General features: G+C 46.7%; 1 long non-coding RNA gene across 1 annotated transcript in view; it reads left to right on the top strand.

Annotated features, from left to right (window-relative positions):
* LOC132248442 (uncharacterized) overlaps positions 1-24,421 on the top strand; it is an 83,341-nt gene that overhangs the window by 20,710 nt on the left and 38,210 nt on the right. The window lies entirely within an intron of this gene.

Genomic DNA, 24,421 nt, shown 5'->3' with positions numbered 1-24,421 from the left:
GTGACATGATCACACATTTAGTCAGAGAATGTTGTGATGAAATGAGGAATAAGCCACAAAGCTATTATACAAATGTAGCAGGCTTACCTTTTGAGCTCTAGATGGGTCCTGGGCTTGATATTCTGCAATTCCAATTGGTGGAGCCCATTCACGAGTCGTAAGCAAGGCCACGCCCTTTCCCTGAAGTGAGGGGGTAAGGAGCAGTCCAGACCTGGTTTGAAACTGAGCCCTGTCAGGTCTGGAGAACTTGGGGGATGGAGCCCTGAAGTGTATAAAAGGAGCAGCATGTCCGGCACACGGGGAGATGCGATGGGGAAGTTGAAGAAGGAAGATCGGAGAAAGAAAAGCTGGGGATAAGTTGCCCCAGCAGGGAATAGCCCTGAGCTCCCGAAGATCTCCTGGGGGGGTGTGAGATCCTCAGGGTCGTCATGGTTCAGGGACCCACTACACAGAGCATCCCTGGGAGGGTATGAGACCCTTGGGCTTGTCACAGTGCATAGTCCGACACATGGAGTCCACACCCTAGGAGTGCAGCAAGCCTGCAGACCCCAGCAAGTGGCTGGCATCCACTGTGCACAGGTCCTGGGCAAGATCCAGGAGCAGTGAGGAGTGAAAGCTGCTAGAGTTAGCCACCCAGTGTGAGACCAGAAGGCTGGAGCCCTGCATAGAGCCCTGGTGAGCTAAAAGAGCCCTGTTGCTGAGCAGGGCACAGAAAATGGGGAAGGCCACCCCAGTGTGAGGTGGGTGGTTGGGAGCCCAGCAACCCCACGCGGGGCATAGAGTAGCACAAGCAAATCTGCAGAGGGCTGTGAGGACCGAAGCAGGTGACATTGCAAGGCTTGGGTGCCCAGGCTGGGGCACCAGGCCACAAGGGGAGTCCAGAGGCAGCGTGGGAGAAGAGACCCCGGCAGGGAGCATCATGCTGGGACAAGCCAGACCATCAGAAGGGCAGTGAGTTATTGGAGCACCAGGGCCCTGAAAAGGATGGGAGGTATTAAAAGTGGCCTCACTAGAGCTGGGTGGAAGACCCCTCCCAGTGGGTGGGTCCCGAGACCCTGTTGGGGGTGGGTGAGGGGATCCCCATTCTCCAGGCTCAGGGAACGAATTCATAATTAGACTTCTATGTTGTTGAGGTTCTGAGTTTATGTTGTGCTTTATATTTTAGAAATAATATTGTTCTTATTGTTTTAGTGTTAACCGTGATGTTGATGGGCTTGAGAGCTTGAAGAAATCTTTGGGGCAGTTGTGTACATATTTTTAAGTACTGGACTTTACCAACTGGGGTGAATATTATTGGATTCATTGGGTCGGGTAACTTATTTCTTGAGTTGGAGATTATGAAAGTTATTTTGTACAGCAGCTATTCAATTATTTTTGGCATGTAAATGTTTTAATTATATTTGTAATAATAGAACTGTATATAGTTAAGTGTACAGTCATGGGGTTGTCTCTATAGGGAAATGGAGGGATCCGCAAGTAGGGCGGTGATGTCCCTCCCTCAGCACCCTAGCTTGTCATCACTTCCTCTCCATTTGGCTGGAAGGGCACACCCTCTGCGTACCTGGGATACACAAAATATGTGAAAAAACTACTGTGTGGCTGGTTCGTGTCACACCTTTGGTTGAATATACAACCACTGCTCAGCTTCTGGAGCACATGAGAGTCTTTCAAGCCTTTCACAGCTCCCTCTGTACTGGCAGTATGGTACAATGGGTTCTGATATAGGATCCCACGATCATGCCTCTTGCCATGCACATGTGGTTTGGCAGGAAGCATGATCGTCGGGATCCCACATCGGATCCTATCGTGCCTTTACTTTAACAACTGTCAGGGGTCCCAGAATTGTCTTGATTTAACCCCGCATACACTTAGCAATACCGTCTTTCAGTTTACGTCATTCCATCCTGTTAAGAAAATCCATGAGAAAGGTGTTCGTCTTCTCCAGATTGTTGATGAGCCGCACCCAAACTGAAAACTCATCTTCCTCCTGCAGGTTTTGAGACTGACATATCAGGTCTTTTCCTTTGAGGGGTAAAAAGGGAAGCATCAGGTGCAAATGATGTCATGTGATCTGCATAAGAGACTCTTCTGTCTGCGTGTGCAACACCCAGAAAACTAGGGAACGAACAAACTCATTTCTTCTGCCTTCCCTAGGAAGGGCTTTGAGAGAAACACTGCTGCCTATAACAACCAACACACAACATGCGGTTTGATCTAATACTTGTCTGAGCTCTCATCAGACTGGCTGTCAAGGTGAGATCCGATTAGACAAGTGCACTGCTTTGGAATAAACAGGTTAATTTTTATTAGGAGGGCGCAAAGCTGATGGAAAGTAAAGTACAGACTCTTCCAAAATGCATGGAAACCCATTAATCTGCTGTGTGTTTTGACCATGACACATGCATCTGAAACCAAGCATGATGGCAGCTTCTTTTTGCAAACAACAAGCAGGGGGACAGGATTTATCACTCTCTGTGGAAAGCTCTTTAGCAGCTGAACAGTTAAAGATTATGCACGCAGCGGTCTTCCTCTGCTTTCAAACTCCTGATTTATAATGTATGAGTGAGGTCATTCAAAAGCAAAGTATTGGCTGATACAATCAAAGCTACTACTTAAACAGTAACACTTCAAGGCAAGGCATAACATTACTGTCCAGTTACATGTGTGTTCAGGAAGAACATGTCTTGGAGATCAGAGGAGTCAAATGTGAAACATTTCCTGTTATGGAAAAAGCCTCAGGTGTTTGGCAGTTAGAAAACTGTGGAGAATATTAGGAGATTGAATGAAAAAATTAATCCCTCCAGCCTAACCTTTCACCTTTTGCCTCTATTATAATATGACAGCTTATTTCTCCCCCCACAGAATCAATATCACATTAACTTGCCTTAACAAAAAAAGATTAGCTCCAACAATGAACAGGAAACTTCATCTCCATCCAAGGAATTTTAAACTTTCTGGTACTAGACTGTTTAGAAACATAATGATGATTATTTTAAGCCAAGATAGGATGCATCAGTCTTATCAAAGAGAAAGGAAGATTGTCTTAAGACTTTCAGCTTTAAGCTCCTAGGTTTGGTGTTTTCGTTGCTTTAGCTACAGTGAGTGTTGATCTGGTTAAACAGATTAAATAAAAGTGCATTTCCCTTGACAAAAAGAAACCCTTTCAGATGAAGAAAGGCGCTTTCCATTTTTTTCATGGGTTGTCCAAATCTTGACACGCTTTGGTCCTACAGCTTGTTTTTTTTTTCTTTTCTTTTAAATTTAGAGATAGAAAAAGGAAGGAATCTGCCCTATAAAGCTGGCTTTTTTATTTTCAGATATCTTATTTCATAGCCTAACCTGAAGGATCTGCTTATTCTTAAATGTCACAAGTCATCTCGCATAGCTTTGTTCCACCGCGTGTCTGCATTCAGGGGGAAAAATTGGCCAAGTCCAAGCTGACAGCAAAAATGAATTGCCTCTATTGTGAAAGAAGGGGCATTCCCTCCAGGCAGGTGGCAGCAACCTGTCCCGTGCCCACCTTAACCCCAGCTGGCTCAGCAACCTCTTAACCATGATGAGCCCACATTTGTAGATTTAGATACCCCTAAGAAATGACTTTTCCTCCCCAAAACTAGTTTTTCACCACGCTCACTCCAATCATGTCTGTGGAAATGTTTTTGGTTTACTCTGGTGAGAAAAGGGGACTGGAGCCCAAGGATTCATTATTCTTAAACTTTGAACCAAATAGCTAAGTTGGGATGAAAGGATTCCTGTATGTTGCAAATTCATCTCTCGTTTTCAGTTTGGTACATGAAACAGAAGGAAGAACGTGGGCCTCTTCAGAAACTTTGCTCTAAGGTTTTAATTGTGTCTCAGAGGAATAAACGGAGGCTTTTTTTTTTCTCCTTTTTTTTTTCTTCCTGATAACAGCTTGGCTTTCATTGACATCCCTTACGGCTTGCTTTATAGTTTCCAATATCTGACAGAAACATTCCACTCTGCTTGCCTATTTAATAATTAATGGACAAATTTTAAATCCTTGTGTGCAGTTCTTTGCACTTGCAAACCCATCTAAGCCAAAGAACACAAACAGCACAACTTAGCTGCATAATTGTCCATAAAGCATGCATGTGAAACGTGCATGCATGCTTTATGCTTTAGCTTTTTATTTGGCCTGTTGCATGCATGCGGTACCAAACCGAAACAAGGGGGCAGAGAATACCGACTAGATTGAACTCCTCGGGGAACTTGAACAGAAAAAAACACCTAATTTCTGAATCCTGATGAGGCTTAGGTGTGAGATAGGGCTGAGTAGCTTGACACCTGTCAGAGCTGGGGCACTTCTTCCTGTGTGCAGAAGCAGAATTGTCAAGTGCCTAGGAAATAAAATAAAAACCAGTGCAGAAAATGGAGTTTGGGCACCTCCAGGGTTGGAGGGCAGCTGTGGCAGGAATAAAAACAATGAGTCTGGGTACTTAAATTCTGCCTTACTTCCTCACCAGGTATCCTCACACTGTCATCAGTGTGAAAGTCTCATCCTTCTCTTTCCTTTCATTCCTTCCCTCCTCCATTCCTTTCATAAGGAGAGTATGAAATATAAGACACATTCCTATGTTACAATGCAAGGAAAAAATGCTTAAAGAAAAGGCAGAGTTGAAGTTACTCTCTCAAACAAGTCAGACTGCCAACTTGCTTTTGCTACCTTCATTCATCCACATAATGGACCCTCCATTCCCTGGTCGGTTATAGAAGTATAATTATCTCTTCCGGATCAGGAGCTTTGGCTGGACCATAAATCACCCAAACCCTGCCCCCTTTTTTTATCAACATAGTAATTCCCATAAACTTTGCTATGTTCAATTTTAATTGACTATATGAATTCAGTGTCCAAGGACCTTTGTGAAGTTCAGTATCCAATTGTCATTCACTTGAACAGCTTACCTCCTTGACATACTGGTCCCACCATACTGGTCCCAAACCAGTCACATCAGTGCTCTTTAGTTATAATTCCTGCAAGTTCACAGAACTGGGAATAGAAGCAGCTGGGTATTCTGCATAAGAGGCCTAGAAGCTATAGCAAGCAGATCTTACATTCATATCACCTACTTAGACCCTGATTAAAACAGAGAGGCCCTGGTCTAGCAAAGTCCTCAGGTTGGTGAGTAATCATGGGAATCCCAGTAACAGTCCTGGGAAAGCCCATGTGATTACTTATGTTCTCTGTCTGTGAGTTTATTCCTTGCTGCACTGGTACCTTGTTAGATGTTGGGAACAGCTCAGCTCTGAAATATATTACCCAGAATGGACCTGATTCATAGCCTACTGCAGTCATTGGAGAGGCTCCCTTTGACCTGGGATCAATATTCTTTGATTAAAATGCTTCCATCAATCGGAAGAAAAATAAACCCTGGTGAGGTCGTTTTGTCCATGCCCAGTACAGAGCTGTGCTCTATATTCTCTAGTGCATCATCCAGTCCATTTTAAAATAACTCAGGTAAAAAAGTTTGTTCTGTATCCCTGGAGAGACTGTTGCAGTCTGACAGATGTCACTGTTCAGAACAGTTCCCTGATACTGCTTTTAAATATTTATTTTCTGAGATTCTTTGCTCTTTCTGCTGGTTATTACCCTCTGGATCACCCTAAAAAGTTTTTCTCCTTTTGTTGTCATTGCATTCTTCAGTCCTTATAGGCAAGTAGTCTAACTTCCAGTTAGCTGCTTCTCAAGCAAGATGTATAGCCATTGTTCTTTTAATCTGTCCCATAAATCGACACCTTGCATCGTTTTGGCTGCTCATTTCTGAATTCTCAAAAAACCTGTAGATCATTCTGGTGTAACACAAGCTTGGGAAAAGAGGGGTGTAAAATCCTGGCCCCATTCAAGTCCATGGCAAAATTTTCATTAATTTCAATGAAACCATGAGATCAACAGAAAAGGGCCTATCACTTCCATGATTAATTAAATGCCTCTTCATTGATGTTCCTCAGTATACAATCCATTGGCTTTCTATACCCCCATACTAGCAAGCTCATTTCCATTTTGATGTCTATGTTTTTTTAAAGAATTATGGCATCATATTGGATGCTTAGAAGCTAGTGTTTTAACAAATCAGAAGAGCTGGGCCAAAACTGCACATTTTTTTGATAAAAGCTCAAAGAAAACTTCCATTACTTTTTTTGCAGAAATCCTTTTTTTTTTTTTTTTTAAGGCAGTTCTACTGAAATATATACAGTATCCCAGAAAGCTTCTTTCCTTTCAGAACTTTTCCTGAGCTTCCCATATCGTCATCTTTTTCAGTGAATGTGATGGAAAAAATGGTGAAAATATACTCAGTAGATGATGGTAAACTCAACTGCTTTAGCTATTTAAACCCCTAATGGACAAATGGCCTCAAAGTATGTTTTCCTTCATCTTTTAACTATGTGATCAGGTCTGTGAAAATGTAATAGATTAAGTCTGGAGCCTTTTGTGGTGAGATCCAGAGCAAAAGGAACAGCTGAGGGATAAGTGCTTGGAGGGCAGGGGCACAGGTGAATCATCCTTGACTGAGTACAGCAGGGACAATCCAACTCCCTAGGCCTTGTGGCTGCACACCCAAATCTTGACCTACCAAGGGCTATAAGAAACAAAACTTTCAAGTTATACATGCTTCAGAGTGAGTGATCAGCATGTAGTGCCTCAGCTCCAATAATTTGCTGTTAAATGATGTCCTAGAATAAATAGTAAGCAAAAACTGAGGAAAACCAAAAATAGTTTCTTTCTACACATTCATTTATTATTGTCTATCTTAATTTCACGACTGCTCTTTCAAGAGCCACATTTAAACTGCTTCAGTGCTATGGATTGGCTGCCCCTAGTTTTAGATGATGTTGGGACTTCATTTTTAGGGTGAAATCCTGAAATTCTGAGTCTGAAACTCTGGGGATTTTGGCTTGTGCCGGGCCTGTGTTTGAGCCGCTGGCTTGGTTGGTTGCTGATGAAATGTTATTGCTGCCTAGTATGACTGGTAGACTTGAAAACAGTTTTTAAAAGGAAGAAGAAGAAAGGAAAAGACAGAAGGGTCATCAAAAGGGGAAGGAAAGGTGATGGCAGCTTAATTTCCAGCCTCTTGGCTGGAAAAAGTGGATTGACATTCACTTCTGACCTCACCAGTAGTTCCAGTGGGTGTGGGCTGGCATGGGTAGGATAACTGAGTTGTGGGATGCAATCAAGAAAACCTGGGGTTCTCTAATTTCCTTAGCAGGCAATCAGAATGACTGGGGACTTTGGGTGAGCGGTGGGTAGCCAAAGGACTTTGGACTGGCAAAGGACTTGGCAAATAGGCAGCAAGAAAACAACCTGATGATGCTGTACACAATGTTACAGCTGTCTACAGCAGTGTGATGAACTTCGTGCCATTGCTTATAAGTATCCATGATACATATTTTAAAAGTGCTCTCTGTCACTGTGCTCTTGCCTCGTTTAATTAGATGTCTGCTGCAAGAAAAGCAGACAGATTAATTATGTTTGCAGCAAAGGCGCGAGTGCATTTGTTGTTCTTTTTATTTGGCATCTAGACAGGCATTCTAGCCTCTACTTGAAGCATTAAGGATAAATCATTAGGGTGGTACTGAGGCACCTTTCCTTGATTGTCTTCACTTGCTCATTACACAATAAGTGCAAGTAGATTTGCCATAGGCTTCCTCGGCCTGAGTGTCAAAGCTGCAGGGCAAGCATAGTGATTATGAAAGTTTTTTTTTTTACTTGGTCTTAATTCCTATGGAACAGCAGAACTGTCTGGGTTTTCATCTCCTTTTTCACTTGTCCACACCAGCCCACTGTCCACAACACCTCTTGTGACTTTCTGCCCAGCACACTGAGGATGGATCTCTCCTCAAGCTTCAATGGCAGAGAAGCTAAATTGCTTTCTCATCCGTGTCCTCTTCTTCAGACATTTCTAATTGCCTGCCACCACTGACCTCTTACAAACTTGCTGGTCCTCCTTCCTCTCCAGCTTCATCCTCTTCCAGCCTGTTTGAATTATGTCTGTCTAAGCATTTGTCCCATAGCACCATATCATTGAAACCTCTCTGTGTTCCTCCCCTTCATTGGCCAGTAAAAGGGTCTAGTCCTACCAATATGTTAAACCAATGGGAGTTCCCACTGCATGAGGAGCTGGCAAGATTGGGATCTGAGGGGATCTGCTCCAGAATGTTAGTTTGGCCTGTTATAGTGATCAGAGCAAGTTGTAAAGGCAAGATCTGACCCTTTCCAAACTCGATCTTGAGTATAGCCAAGCCTTACTCTAGCTACAAGATAGAATGGTAGGATAGGAAGGGACTTCAAGGGTCATCAGATGCAGAAGTTGCTATTCCCAAACCATCCTAGATGCTGGTCCAGTTTCCTCTTGAGTGTAAAGTGATGCTTACCTTTTACTCCCACCATTCCCTCTCTATATATGTCATTGAGTCACCCATCTCAGGTAAACACAGCCCTCATCACTAGGCATCTGCACCCCTCCTACTCTTTAATGTGGTTCTCCTGGCAACATCCTACTGAAGCAGGAAGTTGTTATTAGCCCAGTTTTACTGATGGGGAACAGAGATACAGACAGGCTAAGTGACTTGCAGGTTATACAGGACATCTGCTGTAGAGCTGGACATTAAACTCTTCTCTCTCAGATCCCAGGTGAACATTGTAGGCACTTCATTGCGCTGCCACTTGGTGTTGAGAGGTAGTGCTTGTGACACCACAAACCTGTCCATGGTAATGGATTAGAGGTCACAAAACAGGGTGTAAAACAGCTTAATTAGGCAGGAAGGGTAAAGCCTGTAATAAAAGAAGCAACCTGATATATAGATGCAACATGACAAAGGAATCCCTCTCTCCTCCCTATCTTTCTGTGGTTTTAATGTGTGGCGTTATACTGTATTTCTAAGTTTTATCAGAATGTGGAATTCTCTCTTTGAAACTTAATTTATCCTTTAAATGTACTTTCTTTCTATGCACTCAAATAGCCTTAGTCTTCCAGTTTACTAGGTTGGTTGGTTGGTTTGTTTTTCTGATATTGGTCTCTGAATGTAAAATCAAGTAGAAACTTCCATGAAAAATCAGACCCATTGCACATTCCGGTAGACAGGACAGGTGACAAGTATTCATTTAGTATCTGCCACATCCCTCAATGATTCATCTGTTGCTTTCCCTCTTTACCAAGAGAGGGGCAGGTGACAGCTCCTCAAAACCTGGCAGAACCCATTCTTCAATGAGTGCCCGTTGCTGCAACCTCCAAGATTTTATTGTTTCAGCTGCAAGGGGATGGATTTCAAACCCATTCTATTTTTATTACCAATTTGTCAGTTATGATTTTAGTAGTAACATTAAGCCCCAAACCTTTAAAATATTTGGATGGGGATCAGGGATGGAACACAGAACTCTGGTTCAACGAACTGTAAAAATGTATGTGATACTTAAGTGTCCTAATGAACTGGGGGCCCAGCTTTAATTAGACAAAAGCATTGAAATACAGAGTAGATCAAAGCTGCCACACATTCCAGCAGGATAAAAGATCTGGATAGTAACCCCTTTAAAAAGCAGTATAAATCTGCTGCATTCAAAAAAATTTCCCAAGTTTGCCTATTCAGAGTTGCTAGCAAAAATCACCCCATGAGCAATGAAACAAAGCTGACAGCTTAAATACAGTTCTATGCAACTATTGAAAAAGAATAATTAAGCAATAACTCCACAATAAGATCTGTTGTACAAGGGATATATAACCTGGGTTTTTAATCACAGATAACCAAGATACTTCTGGAAGAGAGAGGTTTTTCAGAACAGTTTCACATAAAGTTGATCTATAACTTTACATCACAAAAACACTCTTTTTAGATAACTAAAGATGAAAAGAAGGGTATGGGACAGAAAAAAAAAACCTGACAACAAAAATCACATCAATGCTTCAACTCAAAAATATCCCAAATATGCACAAGTGGGAAATGCAGAGTTAAATATTGTGTTGTTGCTATTACATTAATGCCTAATGACACAGCTGACATTAGGTTGGCTGCTAGATGCTATAGCTTCACTTAGTAGGCAGTCTCTGTCCCTGCAAGATGACAGGGTAAATAGCTGAGAAAAGAAAAGGGCAGAAGAAAGCAAATATGACTATCTCCATTTTAGAGATAGGAAAACTGAGGCATGAGGATTAGCTCCTGTTTCATCTGTGAGGTATCTAAATGCAATCTCAATCCATCTTGTACAAATCCTTCAAAAAACAGTAACCTCAAATTGGGTGTGTCCTCCTTATTGCTTTTGGAATTTCGCTTTAAGGAACAAAAGATCGCCCAAACACAGCATGTTACTAAAGCAGAGGTGCTTGGGCTTTTTCAGGGACTTGATCAGGGTGAAATAGGACCTAAGTCCACATAGGTAGCCCCAGAGCTGCCTTCCTGCCACGTTTCTCAGATTAGAGCAAGGGAGTCAAAGACGTGGACCGCAGAGTTTTTTCATCGGATCCAGCAACCAATTGGAAGCTGAAGCTAAGGCAGAGCTAGGGGCATGGAGGTGGGCAAGGGTTGTGGTTGCTTCACTTGCCACAGCTCCACTGGCCCTGCCACTGTTGCAGCCAGTGGCCCCATGGATCTGGCCTGGGGCCTGGGGATGTGTTTGGCAATAGTGGTTTAGAGCATATATACAAGAATAGTAGATCGGGCAGGTCTAGTCATGCCTCCGCCAGGCAGTGGCGATGCATAGGGGGTGCATGGGGGTGCACATGCACCCCCTGAAAGCACTGGTGCACCTCCTAATGAACTGTGCTCACTGCTTAGGGAGCACTGGTGCCTCCCCTGCAAGTGCCAGCTGGGAAGTGGGCCACTGTGGCGCTCCCAGAAGTGGGCCACCATGGTGCTTCTGGAAGTGGCTGCAGTGGTTGGCCGCAGCGATCAGCCGCGGGGCACCCCCTCAGTTGCTGACTGGTCGCTAACTAGTTGCTGGTGGGGCATGTGCCCCCCCGACTAAGGCTGCACCAGTTGCCCATGCTGCCAGGGATATATGGCTGCTGCAGTGCAGATGTGTCCTGAAGGACTTGTCTAAGAGAGTGAAAAGGTCATGTGAGTCTGGTGTTCACATCTGGTGACTCAACCCAGGTGCTCAGACTATCCAGATATGATCTGCTAATGGAAAACACAGGAATTGGGAAGGTCTGACCATGGGGACAGTAATGTGAATCTCCCAGACCTGCTCAGTGTCAGGGGGAAAATCTGAATCTATTCAGTTGTATTTGTACTAGGTTTTGTTCATAGATTTGCTTGCTTTGGCAGGCCCAGCTCTTCACAACCTGATTTTTCCTGTCTATCTCTTCCTATTCAAATAAAGTATCTGAGCTTGCTTAAGGAGCTTATAATACTCTGTCACCAGGAAAAGCAGTTTAATTGCATTTAATTTATATTTAAGTAAATGTAAAAGTGTAGGACAAGTTCATTTATATTTTTTCTGCTTACAAAGTGCTGGGGTCTGATTCTAGAAAGAGGCTGAAGCTAGAAGGCTGCATTTACACACACACACACGCACACACACACACACACACACGGAAACACAACCACGATATTTTATAGGGCTGTGCAAAATTTCAGCAGCCATTTCATTTCAGAGCTGTTTTAGCCCATTTTGATACCTGAAACACCAAATCCAAAACTAAACGGAAGGCTCCGAAATGAAATGAAACAATCCAAAATGTTTCAGAAATGTTTTGGATGTTTTGGAGGTGCCCCCCGGGAATAATCCAGCACAGCCCCACAGCCCCCCTTTTAAAGTGCCAGGAGGCTGGGGCCGGGTGGGGAATGGGGCTGGGCAGGGCAGCCATGGGAACTTCTCCCATGGCTCTCCCTGCCAGGTGAGAGGCAGGCACAGCTGGAGGAGCCGTGGAAGAATCCCCCATGGATTGCCCACTCCCCCCGCCTTGGCACCCATGCAGCAGCTGTTGCATCGCGCAGGTGCAGTGTGGTATGGCAGGACACCACATGCTGTCTGGGAGCTGGGGTCACTCCACGTGTCAGCCAGAGTCCAGCACTGCTCAGCCCAAGCAGTCCCATCTCCCAGAAAGTGCGCAGCGCCCTGCTATGCCATGCTGCACCCGCACCAGGGGCAGCTGCACCGTGGGTGCTTGATGTGGGGGAGCTATCCTGCCCTGTGCTGCATGGGGGGGGGGGAGGGCCTCTGCCATGAGCCCCCAGAGGCCCCAATTGCTGCTGCTACAGCCGGTGAGTGCGGGGCTTTTTTTTTTTTTTTTTTTAGTGCCAGGAGGCTGGGGCCAGGCAGGAGATGGGGCCAGGCAGGGCAGCCATGGGAGCTTCTCCTGTGGCTCCCCCCACCCAGGGAGAGGCAGGCACAGCTAGAGGAGCCATGGGAGAACCTGCAGCAGCCTGGCTGTGCCTGCCTCTCCCCAGCTGACCCAAATCACTGAATCAGCACTGAAACATTGTTGAAACTCCAAGACAGATTTGACCGAATCAAAACGGAACAGTGATCCAAAACACCGAAACAAATCACTGTCCTCTGACATGGCCAAATCCGAAACCGAAATGAAACATAGCTGTTTTGCACAGCCCTAATATTTTATAGCCTCCATTCTTAAACTCTTCTGCAACAATGTCATAGTGAGACACGTTACTTGGGGAATTTGTATTTGCCTCAGCTGTGTCCTGTTTGATGGGCACCTTATCAGGACCACAGTGTAGGCAGAAGGGAGCTGCCTGTCACCTATAGTGCACCACGTGTTCATGTGGAACCTCATGCTAAATCATTCGTAAGCAACCTGATCCTTGGTCAGGGTTTTGTACATAGCAGAGCAGCTACCTCGCTGCGATCTATTGAAAATCAGCCTTGACACAAGCTTTTAAATGTTTTTTTTAAATGCCTTTTTTGCCGCAGTTTTCACAGGCAAGGTCAGCTCCCAGACTGCTGCACTTGGCAGCACTGTCTGGGGAGGAGCTGAGCAGCCCTCAGTGGTACAATAACAGGATAGGGACTATTTAGAAAAGTTTGGGCATGTACAAGTCCATGGGGCCAGATGCAGTGCACGCGAGAGTGCTGAGGAAGTTGATAGATGTGATTGCAAAGCACTGGCCATTATCTTTGAAAACTCATAGCAGTTGGGAAGGGTCCTGGATGATTGGAAAACGGCAAATCCAGTGCTCATCTTCAAGAAAAGGAAGGAGGAGGATCCAGGGAACTATAGACTGGTCAGCCTCCCCTCAGTCCCTGGAAAAATCATGGAGCAGGTACACTAAGACCACAGGCCATTCATTCAGCATGATCAGAGAGACACAGTTAGCCTGAAAGATGGGGTGGAGTGCACCCTCAGCAAGGTCACAGAAGCTGGGGGCAGCAGTAGAGACAATGGTGGGTAGGGCTAGGATTCAGAATGACCTTGAAAAATTGGAGGATTGGAACAAAAGAAATCTCATGAGGTTCAACAAGGACAAGTGCAAAGCCCTGCACTTAGGACAGAACAATCCCATGCACCAGTGCAGGCTAGGGGCTGACTGGCTGGGCAGCAGCTCTGCAGAAAAGGACCTGGGGGTTACAGTGGACAATAAGCTGAATATGAACCAACAATGTGCCCTTGTTGCCAAGAAAGCTAACGTCATACTGGGCTGCATTGGTAGGAGTGTTGCCAGCAAATCGAGGGAAGTGATTCTTCCCCTCTGTTCAGCACTGGTGAAGCCTCGTCTGCAGTACTGTGTTTAGCTTTGGGCCCCACACTACAGAAAGGATGTGGACAAACTGGAGAGAGTCCAGCAGAGGGTAATAAAAATAGTTCAAGGGCTGGTGCACATGACTTCTGAGGAGAGGCTGAGGGAACTGGGTTTATTTGGTCTGGAGAAAACACTGAGGGGGTGATTTAATAGTAGCCTTCAACTACCTGAAGGGTGGTACAAAGAGGGAGGAACTAGACTGTTCTCAGTGGTGGCAGATGACAGAACAAGGAGCAAAGGTCTCAAGTTGCAGCAAGGGAAGTTTAGATTAGATCATAGGAAAAACTTTCTCACTAGGTGGGTAGAAAAACACTGGAATAGATTACCCAGAGAGGTTGTAACATCTCCATCTTCAGAGATTTTTAAGAGCTGGGCAGACAAAGCTTTGGCTGGGATGATCTAGTTGGGGCTGATCCTGCTTTGAGCAGGGGGTTGGACTAGATGACCTCCTGAGGTCCCTTCCAACCCTAAGTTTCTATGGATCTATAGCTATGTTTCTAGAAACTTTAGGGGTACAAAATAACCAACAAACCCTGTTGAATTCTGTCTTCAGATTATTCTCTGCATTTAACAGTTCCTAGCCATTTTCAGCTTGCTGCACAAAAACCCCTTTATCAATATTTGAAGCATCTCAAAATAGGTAAAAGCCCAAATCATGGGCTACTGTGTTATTTCTTTTCACAATGGACTGTAATTATAGGCAAAACACCACTTGGCAAGGTAGATCTAATGGCAACTCATTTTCAGGCAATTTTCATATTGTATTTAAGCAAGGAGCCTGTAAAAGCCCTGGAAATAGAAACAAATATTTGAATAATTCATCCAGGTATAATTTCAGTTTTATTGTGGAAGCAGTTTGAGTCCATTTAGTTGTTTGCTCCCCAGGGTTGGCTATGGGCTTGTGCACTGCAAGCTTCCAGCAAGAAACAAAAACATACAGAAATACACTGAAAACTGAGGGAGTCAACTGACTTTATGGCTTGTGATTTTCTATGTGATTCCTACTAATCTAGAGTGGGCAAAGTCTGCTCTACGGGCCGGATTGACCCCATGGTGGACTCTATTTTCCAGCAGCCCCTGCCCATGTCTCTCCAGCCAGTTTCTATGAAGACCCCAGGAGTGGCAGGGCCGTGACACCATGGGGTCAGGGTATTTCATTGTGGCTGTGCCCCGGCTCCAAACCATGCTGCCGCCACCACCAAATCCTGGTCCCAGCCCCCGAGCAGCTCCCTGCCCAGCTGTGTGCCCTGCTAGCACTGCTTGTGCCAGTCTCTGTGGAATCCCTGCCCGCGCAGTCATGGCCCCACCTGGAGTGACGTGGGCAGGGGCTGCTGGGAAATGGAGTCCAGCCACTGGCTGGATTTGTCCACCTCTGTGCTAATCTCTCCACTCCATGGGTGTTAACAACCTGTGATCTTCCACTGATCAAGCTCACCTTTCTTCTTCAATTATCCTATCCGTTATCTATTCTTGGTAATGTTTCTCTGCTCACCCCCAGCACATCCAGTAAAGGTGAGCTACTATCTGGAAACCTGTGCTGGATGGCTTTGTTCTTAGGGGATTTTAACCTGCAACGGATCAGAGATAAGGAGGGGAAGGGCAGGGCTGAAAGCAGGTACAGTGGTCAGAGGCAGTGGGGATTGGCAAAGATAAGGCAGAGAGGTAAGTTACTGCCATGACCCTTTCATGGGTTGTTCATTGCAGCAGATGGCAAAGGCAGTGGGAAGCTGGAAGAGTGGCACAACCAAAGCAGTATAAAGCCGGGTATGGGAGGATTCAGAGGGGTTGGTCTCCCCAGGTAGGGGCACTGCCAGTGGCTGAAATGAATCCTCCCCTGACCCCAGCAGTTTGTGTGCCAAGGGAGGAGGGCAGTGGAGGCCAGCCATGAGTATGCTTTGGAGGGGATAAAAGGCTGTTGCAGCCTTGCCCCCACGTGGTCTGTGGCTGAGGGCTGTGAATGGCTTGGGAGAGAGTTTGGGAAGGGACCTGAACAGAAGGGGCTCCCAGGGACCATGTGGGGCTGAGTGTATGGTCACAGGCACCAAGCAGCTTTCAGGGGAGGGGACCTGTGAGGTGGAGGGGCTGGGATATTATAGGAGTGTGCGGGGGGGGAGGAGTAGGTGGGGGGGGGCCATGGGGATGAAATGGGGTGTGAGAGGATTGTGAGCAAGTGGGGGCCTAGGTGATGTGTTTGCTTGTGCTGAATGATACAGACCTAGGCATCGGGGCAGGTTGGTTTGTAACTGAAGAAAAATGTGCATTGTGTTGTTATAGGACGATGCACCACACCACCTGCATCCTCTTTATCCAAATCCTGGATCTGACCTTGCAAGTACACACACACAGACACGCGCGCGCACACACACACACACACACACACACACACACACACACACACACACACTTTTATTGGCCTTGTTGATTGGCTTTTCTTTCCCTTGACCTTGATTTGTAATAGTCTTTATTGATCTTGATTAAGACTAAAACAGCCACAACAAAGGGCAGTCCTGGGGCTCCAGATCCTTGGGGCACTGGGATGGATAACGAAGCAGGGCTCTGAAGCCAAGCGCAGAGCTCTTCGGTGGTGAGAGAGGAGTGAACTGCCCTGTCATTTCCCACGCATCGTTTCCCCAGTGGGACTCCTTCAGTGTGATCATTGTCCGTAACCATAAAAAGAGAAAACCTCTTGCGGGGAAGCTGTTGGTTTTCAGTAACTGTTTCTCTGCTCCCCTGGCCACAGCTGTGTCTTCCCTTTAAAAGCCATGTGAGTGTCTGTAAGCCACAGAGAAGGGGGTCTGCCAGGCAATTTGCAAGTGCCCTTTCTGAGAGAGAGGGAAGAGGACTCAGAGGTGATTTGAAGGAAATGTTGGCGGCCACGTACATTTTGCAAAGTGGTGCGGCCTCCTTACATCCCCCTGTGATAATTAACTCTCATTGCCTCTTTTTTGCCAATGAGGTTGTGGCGATTGAATAGTCTGCCAGATGGACCTGCGCAGTAGCATATGGCACCATGTAGTACAGAGAAATTCAGTAGCGTCCCTTTAAACAGTTTCTGTGCTCTTGAATGGTCCTCTCAGTCTTCCACATGTCAGAAGTAAATGGACCCCTGCCACAGCAGCTATATCTATACGGTGCTAGGCTTTGCATGTTGTATCTGGTTAGTAAACATGTTTATAGGGACTCCCTTATATCCATATGTTTCCTTTACATGTTGCATGATCTGCACAGAGCAAGACACAGCAGGCCTGAAATCCAATCCTGGTTTATTGTTCATTGACCCGTTTTATGAGCTTGAACCTAGATCAGCAATTTTGACTTGCACTGAATAGCAGTTACTCGCACAAGTAGCTGTATGGTTTTCAGTGGACCTACTTGCCTAAGTAATGTCCCGTGTGGGTACACGTAGGGAAATCAGTGGGAACAGTATTATTTACATACAAAATAAAAACAGTATTGTAGTGTGTTCAGTTAGGGAAACTGTTTTTCAAGGGTTTGAGCAGGGTGGAATAATCACGTTTAGGTGCCTAAGTCAACTTAGGTGCCTAATAGGTGCAACAGAATCTGGCCCTTAATTTCCAGCATCCTTAAATCTGCAGCATCCTAAGTATCTGGTTAGGATGGGAGGGGGCGCAATTATTTCAGGTGGAGGGCCTCTTAACGAGTTTTGGTGAGCTGCTGAGGGCTGCCTGGGTAATCCTGCCCCTTGACAGTTGCCCCGCCCCTTGCCCCCATCTTGTGACCAGAAGTCCTGCCCACTAACCCCTGACCTTTGCCACCAGAAGTCCTTCCCCTTGACCCCTGGAAATACTCCTTTTGGGATGGGGGATCACGACCGGCCCACAATTTTTGGGGGCCCCCTGCAAGATATGGTTTTGGGGCCCCCTGATCCATCAAAAAAACAAAATTGTGGTTAATTGTGATATAAACTCACTGAAATAAAATAGTCGGGGCCGGGCTGCATGCACTTGGGCTGAACTGCAGGGGGCACGGAGTGGGGGCAGCGCATGCTGGGTCCCCTCTCCGGGACCAGGGCCGGGGGTGGGGCCAGGGCCTGGGCTGTGGCAGGGGCAGAGCTGGAAACTCCTCCCCTGCTTGGCTGGGAAGGGGCTCCCTGCCTGTATTAAGCCCTTTAAACATGGCACAGGTGGTGGGGGGCGAGCAGGGCATGGCCCCTTGGCTGCAGGGCCACCTGTGCCCACAGGTTCTGCAGGATAGGACAGGCCGGTCCTCGGGGGGGGGGGGGGGCTGCTGTCTTAGAACCAGAACAAAAACAAATCATACCTTAAAAGCCAAAGACCTACCGTTACATATTTTAATTTCATAGAGTCATAGAAGTCGGGTCGGAAGGGACCTTGTAGATCTTCAAGTCTGACCCCCTGGCTGGGCAGGAAGAAAACTGGGCTCAAATGACCCCAGCCAGGTAGGCATCGAGCCGCTTCTTAAAGACCCCCAGGGTAGGAGCCAGCACTACTTCCCTTGGAAGTTGGTTCCAGATCCTAGCCACCCTGACAGTGAAGTAGTTCTTACGGATGTCTAATCTAAACCTACTCTCCAACAACTTGTGGCCGTTATTCCTTGTTATCCCGGGGGGCGCTAGGGGAAACAAGGTCTCCCCCAAACCCTTCTGGTCCCCCCAGTGAGTTTATAGATGGTCACCAGGTCCTCCCTCAGCTTTCTCTTGTGAAGGCTGAACAGGTTCAGGTCCCGTAATCTCTCATTGTAGGGTCTGCCCTGCTGTCCCCAGATCATGTGGGTGGCCCTCCTCTGGACCCTCTCAATGTTGTCCACATCCCTCCTGAAGTGGGGTGCCCAGAACTGGACACAGTACTCCGGCTGTGGCCTGACCAGTGTCGCGTAGAGGGGGAGGATCACTTCCTTGGCCCTACTTGAGATGCACCTGTGGATGCACGATAGGGTCCAGTTAGCCCTGCCGACTGTGACCTCGCATTGTCAGCCCATGTTCATCTTGGAGTCAATAATGACTCCAAGATCCCTTTCTGCCTCCATGATCTCAAGAAGGGAGTTTCCCATCTTATAAGTGTGCTGCCGGTTACTACTGCCCAAGTGCAGCACCCTGCACTTGTCCGTATTGAAATGCATCCTGTTTTTGTTAGCCCACCCCTGCAACCTATCCAGGTCTTTCTTCAGTCTCTCCCTCCCTGCTAACATGCCCACCTCTCCCCATATTTTGGTATCATCAGCAAATTTGAACAGGTTGCTTTTCACCCCGTCGTCCAAATCGCTGATAAAGAAATTGAACAGTGCGGGCCCAATTTGATTACAGAAATATTTTTTTCACGATTTGTGTTTGCATAGTGTATATAGAGATGATTGCATAATAACTCAAGAATAAATTCTTAGTATTGTATATTGTGGGGGTGGGGGTGTATGGTAGGGGGTGTGTGTGTGTATGGTTGAGTGTGGATGTGTGGTGTATGTGTGTGGTAGGATGTGGGAGGTTTGTGGGGGTACAGTTCTGTGGGGGGGCATTAGATATGTTGGTGGCTTGTGTATATGTGGGGGGGTTGTGGGAGCAGGGTGTGGGTGTGAGGGAGGTTGGGGGTGTGTGGACCCCCACACTCCACCCATGACATAGCAGCAGCAGGCAGGGTATTCAGCGTGCTGGTGCTAAACAGGGCATGTGTCTGGCCAGCACTGCACATTGCAGCATGGGGTGCAGCCTCTCAGGGCCATCTGTGTTGCCGGCACTCCCCACCACTCACACGCAGCCCCTGCACTCACCAGGCACAGGTCAGGAAGGCCCACATTTTGGAGCCTGATGCCTTCCCTGCCAGGGCTGCGCAGCACCGGAGAAAAGCTTCAGGCTCTGGAGCAAGCTGCCTTCTTCACCCCACAAAGGATGGTGCCTGGGGCTTCCCTCCCCAGCAGGGAAGGCACCTGGCTCCAGCACGTGGGGCTTCCCCCGCTGTGCCTGGTGAGTACAGGGGTTGCACGTGAGTGGTGGGGAGAGCCAGCAATACAGACTGCCAGGGGGAAGCTGCACCCCTCACTATGATGTGCAGCACTGGCCAGAGCTGTGCCCCGCCAAGCACCTGCGTCCTGAGCGCCCCTGCCCGCTGTTGCTACCACTGCCTGCCAGGGCTGCGCACCATGGGAGGAGTGTGGGGGTCCCCACACCCCCCACCCTCCTCACACCCATGCACTGCCCATCCCAGCTCTACACAGCTGCTACCCCCCTGAGCGCAGGCTCCACTCTGCTCCCATGCCCACCCCACATGCCAGGCCATGCCCCAGCTACTTCCCCACCTGGTGCTGGGAGCAAGCAGGAGACTCGGGAAGCAAGCATGTCCCCAGGGGCTCCAGCAGCAGCAGCAGCAGCCCCTCATGGAAGTTGCGTGCTGGCTAGCTTCTGCCCACGAGGGTGGGAGCCGGGTAACAGGGTGTGTTTTTTAGGGCTGCATGTATACATGAGTACCTTCTCCCACCTTCATGGGCAGAAGGGCTGGGTGAGGTACAATTTGTTGGGGGGGCCCATGGACTGGATGAAAGTGCTTGGTGGGCTGGATGCAGCCCATGGGCCGTATTTTCCCCACGCCTTGGTTAACATAACCCCAGAGCAGGAACCCCAAAGCAGTTTCCCTTGCTACACTTCCAGGTTTGGAGAATGGGAGCGGGTGAGCCAGGCATGCTCAGGGTGCATGGTGCTGCCACAATGCAGGTATACTCACTATGATCAGCCATGCAGAAAAGGCAGAACTAAGAGTTGTATTCCCAGCCCTGGGTTTGTTTCTCTAGATGATGCTATTTCGTTTCTTCAGATTCATTCTACCCAGTCAGCATAGGCTATAAATCATCCATTGTATGTCATGTAGCATGAAGATTTAGTATGTACCAGGTTTCTATTGCTGTGTCATGGTTTGTGACAGAAACCCACTTTGCTTCTTGTGTTATCAAAGAGCCTCTTTCTAGGTATCTTTTATAATCAGAGGAAAAGCACAAATCTGTTCGAGCAGCCAGTTTCATCCACAGACGCCTTCTGCATTCCTTTAACCTACAGTCTAACTTTCAGGTCTAAAATTAAATTGCTGTTATAAGGAAGATTAGATTTTTTTTTTTTTTTTTTACTTAAGGGTAACAAGTACAATTGTCACCATCTCATAATTTATCTTGCTAAAGGCCAAAAATATGTAGATTTGGCAAAGTCTGGAAGCACTGTGTATAATCCAGAATGCTCCAAGGGATATGAGTATAAAATGACTCTGTCCCGTTTATGATCTCGAATAGACAGCCCTTGTTTTTGCATTTCTTCTGACTGAAAAGTCAATGAAAGGGCATATTTTTCCTACTAATTAGACTCCTAGAGACTTTCTTAGCTTTTCAGGGAGAACCATTGGCCTATTTTCTACATCCTTCTAAATTCAATAACAGAGCAAAGATTCTTTCATCTCATATGTTTCTTTTCCTGTAGCAAAGTGATTATGGGGAAATCAAGCTATTTTGTTTCTTTGCTAGTTTAAAAATCATGTGTATGATGCCAAGAAATGGACCTGTGAATTAAATAAGTGAAATGACATCCCCTTTGTACAATGGGCTGGAGGAGAGAGATGGTTCCCCAATGATTCCCCAACTGTGTGCAGAAAAATATCTATGATATGTCTAAGGTATTTTCAATATCCTGTGCCAATGACTGAACATTTTAGTTAAACCATTATTGAGAGAGAATGAAACAAACCCCCAGATTTTCATATTAATATTGAAATGCACATTGCTGGGCATTTATTTGCATTCCAGTTGTGCGGAAGATGAGAGCCAGGGTCCTTTTCTGCTCAGCACTGTACAAACACATTGCAGAAGAGCTTCCCATCCAAATGAATGCTAAGGTGAAAAGCAGTATGCAAAAGCTAAGGGAGACTGTCAGAGGTGCCTGGACTTTGTGACAGAGAGCATTAGAGCACAGCCAAAGGGACTCAGCCGTGTCTACAGGTGGAGGGGCGAGGGGGACCCAGAGGGGGTGTGATGATGAGGTGCCCCTTCCCCCCTTGTTCTGGCTGTGCTGTGCATGCGAGCTCTTTCTCCACCTTCCCTCCGCTGCTGAATTCAAAGGGGACGGAGAGCACGGGGAAGGGCAAACAGCAGCATGTTTGCCCCTGGGCTCTGGAGCAATGCAACAGCAATGACCCCGTCCAGACCCTGCCTGATCACCTGGTGAGCTCAGAGCTCGCTGCGCATATGGAGTGAGCTCTGGGCACACTGTATCTGCATGGCACAGCCAGCGTTGGGGGAGGAGAGGCAACTCCCTTGCCTCATTCCTGGATATGTTACTGTCTACAAGGTAAAGTTACTGTGGCTTGTGGTGAGGAGCGATGTCCTCAAACATGCTGTGTTACTCCAGGCAAACCATACCCCAAGCCAGAAGCAATATAACCGTTTCCCCACAGTGCTTTGAGCAGGGCCAATAAGCTCCCCTCACTCTGCTAATAACCCACCCCTAGTGCCATGTGTATGCAGCTACTGCTTCTGGTTCAGGATCAGCCCACCAGCAGAGCACAGCATGCTTTCGGACACCAGGCTAGCACTTGGTAAGTGTACTGCATAGACATAACCTTAGATCAGTGGTTCACATGGGTGATTGGTAGAGGGTGCACGGGGGTGCACGTGGCTCCCCTGACAGGGCCGGTGCTGCCACCCCCCCCCAACGGCTGACACTGTTGCTGTCGGTAGGGCTGGTGCCACCATCAGTGGCTTCTGCAAGTGTCCCCCCAGATTCAGGAGGCACCAGTCACTCATGGTGGTTCACAATTGTTTTAAACTCAAGGCGCTGCTTAGAAAATGCCAGCTATTTGTTTTCACTTGTTACTTGACTACAGAAAATTTAAGACAGCAATTCTTCTGTTGCAAAGAACTCAAAGACCACAACAGGTCAGAATGTTTTTAACACTGTGGATTCCTATTTGAAATCTTGGGGTTAATCATGCTTTGTATACCTAACAATGGTACTATGATAGCATTGTGTTGCACCCTGTGGCACCCTTGACAGGATCCCAAGAATCACTTAGTAAAGCCTTAGTAAAGTTTAATTTTCAGCATTGCTTGAGCACTTAAAGCAAAATTTATAAAGAAATTCAGGCACCTCCTTCCCAAGATTTCAGTGAGAACTGGGTTCCTTTAAACCCTGGACCTTAAGAGCCTAAGTCCTATGGCCCATTAAGGCAAATTAGGGCCCTAAGTACCTATGTCACCTTTGAGAATGGGACGTAGCCCAAGTCATTTAGGTCTGCAGCGCTGAGCAGAGCAATGCCTTTAAAAATCTAAGCCGAAGTGAATTGCTCGACATCCCCAGCGGCCCAGTGACAGAGCTAGGGAGAACGCTCGGGTCTCCTGACTCCCAGCCCAGTGCATGATCCACTCAACCTACAGCTTTTTTATGAACAGAGCAAGGTTTGTACTCAAGTTCATTACTTTTCGTATAATGCTTCAGACTCAGTGGATAAAGTTAATGCCTCTAAAGCATCTTACCTGATATCCACAGTGACCTGAGATTCCCTTTATTCTGCTCTGACTTAAGATGGTAGGAAAAATAACTGATGTTTCACCCGAACAGCGTGTGTTTATGAAGGGAGAGAAGATTCAATATTTGCTTCAAGCCAGGACTTCTTCAAAAAGAAATTAAAAGTAACAAAATAGGGCACAAGCCAACCTGGCCAGGCTTCTCAGGGCTTGTCTAAACCACCACACACCTCCATGTTGAGACATATCTCTTTTTCGCAGGGAGATGGTTGGTGTCCAGCACCATGCTGAGGTGGCTTTGCTACTTGTTTTGGGAGGTAGGAGACATGGAGTGATTACGGCAAACCTCAGGATGGAGGTCTCCAGCCTAATATGGAGGGGCGTGTAGATGTGCCTGTATCTGGTTGTTTAGCATGAAATTCCCCACTGGACAGCCAAACCAGTACCCCACCATGAACCACTTGCTTAAGTGGAACCTAATTAGTGGCTAGGTCTTGCATGGGTTTTTCTTTGACTGCCTAATACTATCAACCAGAATATCAAAAACCCTGTACTCCTGACTTCCCCTCGCCATACTGTTTCTGTTCATGGGCCAGGGGTAAACACAACTGCTGCTTCTTACCCAGACCCTGGCACTGAGTTGAATAGAAGCAGCAATTTAAAAACACTCACTTTAAGTTTCGAATTTTCTTTCCCTGGTTTTGCCAGAAATGAATGAGTGCCAGCCTGCGTGTCGAGTGACTTGTCAGCTCCCAGTCAGGAGTCTCAGCGCAGCAATTGCTTGTATATGTATATGTATATGTATGCATATGCATATGTATGTTAATGTGTATATGTATATGTGTGTGTGTGTTGTCATGGGATTTGGGTGCAGTGGCTGCCATTTCATTAAGTTGTAGTCTCTCATCTGGAGCTGACACTGCATACAATAGACATGCCATGAGCGTCTGAAACAGCAGCAGGCTCCGGTGTGAAGGAAATGTTGTTTACCCTCCACCTGTCAGTCATCCTCTAGGTGCCACATTCGGACCTGTTCGTTCTCAAAGTCAACCGACAGGAACAAACCCAGGCAGCGTGTTCCTCAGCTCTGTGGTCACTCCTTCTGCTTTCAAATCTTTTAGCCAAAGATATGAAAAAGGAACATAAAGTATTTAAATGCAATTAAGTGCTGCTCCTGGCTCAAATTCTTTAATTAGAGCCACTCTTATTAAAGTGCTTGAAGCATTTCATGTATCAGCATCTC

Source organism: Alligator mississippiensis, chromosome 2 (assembly GCF_030867095.1).
Source record: "Alligator mississippiensis isolate rAllMis1 chromosome 2, rAllMis1, whole genome shotgun sequence".
Lineage (NCBI taxonomy): Eukaryota > Metazoa > Chordata > Crocodylia > Alligatoridae > Alligator > Alligator mississippiensis.
This window is presented reverse-complemented; position numbering and strand designations above follow the sequence as displayed.